Below are 1413 nucleotides of genomic sequence, written 5' to 3'. Positions count from 1 at the left end.
CCAGCTGTCAACCAGCACCCCCAGGTCTTTCTCTGCCAGGCAGCTTTCCAGCCGATTCTCCCAATGACCAACACCCCATGCCTGTTTCATCCTAATAGAAACATTCCTGCAGATTCAGCACATCTCACTGTTAAATTAGGGGATTATTAAAGCAACTTTTCCAGTTTTCAGTATTCCTTTTCCACTACCTGAACACAGATGTGCACAAAGTATCCCCTTTAAAAAAATGTGCTGGTCTCTTTGCCATCTATGTTACTGAACTTCACTACAGCAGTAGGAACCCTCAAAAGTGTGGGTTTATAACCAGTTCTGGTAGGATTCTAACAACATCAATATGAGTGGCAGCACTAAAATTAATGGGCTGGTTTACGTGTGCATGAGCAGCAGTGAATTTGCGTGGAAGAGGCATGCAAAAACAGAAACCCACATGAGCAAGGTGCCTTGGAAAGTCAAAAGGAAGATGCCAATCTCTTTTGAAGGAAGGGCAGGAACCCACACCAAGAAAACTAATCCAGTTTAAAAATATACTTTCCACATCTATCACTAAAAATACATGACACTTCCTAGATGTCAAATTTCTGGCTGAACTGGTGACTAGCAGAAAATACAGCACCTCCTCCTTTCTTTCCCTATTTCTCTCAAGTGTTAGTTACTTCAGCCTACTGTTTCATGAAAGTCAAAGCAAGGCAGCATCAGAAAGTTGATTATTTTTTTGAAGAGAAATAACTAGCAAGAGGGAGGGAGAGGTTATTGAGAGAGCAAATTCACCCAGCGCAGCAAAGGTCAGCAGGATGTCAACAATAAGTACTACACAGGGTAATTGTCTCCACTGACAAATGGGATAAAGCCCTTTGATTCTGTCCTGGTTTCAGCTGGGATAGAGTTAATTTTCTTCCTAGTAACTGGTACAGTGTGTTTTGGATTTAGCATGAGAATAATGTTGATAACACACTAATGTTCTAATTGTTGCTAAGTTGCACTTATCCTAAGTTAAGGATTTTTCAGTTTCCCATGGCCTGCCAGCAAGCAGGTGTACAAGAAGTTGGGGGGAGCGTAGCCAGGACACTGACCTGAACTAGCCAAAGGGATATTCCATACCACGCCTCGGTCCCCCCAGCCCAGACACAACCCCCAGCTGTAGGCAGGGCCAGCCAGGGCCTTGCTCGGGAACCGCCCCCCCTCAAGTGCTCCAGGGCAGCTTGTTAGCCAGCCCTCCAGGGCAAGCCGCATCACGCCTTCCCCCCCGTGGTTCCTCTGTGCCCTCCCAGGCTGGGGCTGCAGCCAGAGCAAGCTGCTGTCCCCCGACCTGTGCATCCTCGGGGGCTGGGCTGTGCCAGGGCTGTTGCTGGCAGCCCTCTGGACGCGGGGTGGGACGCACCGTTACAGCACCAGCTCCCTGCCCCGACCCTCTTG

Source organism: Haliaeetus leucocephalus, unplaced genomic scaffold (genome assembly GCF_000737465.1).
Source record: "Haliaeetus leucocephalus isolate CR32 unplaced genomic scaffold, Haliaeetus_leucocephalus-4.0 Scaffold276, whole genome shotgun sequence".
In the NCBI taxonomy this organism is placed as follows: domain Eukaryota; kingdom Metazoa; phylum Chordata; class Aves; order Accipitriformes; family Accipitridae; genus Haliaeetus; species Haliaeetus leucocephalus.
This window is presented reverse-complemented; position numbering follows the sequence as displayed.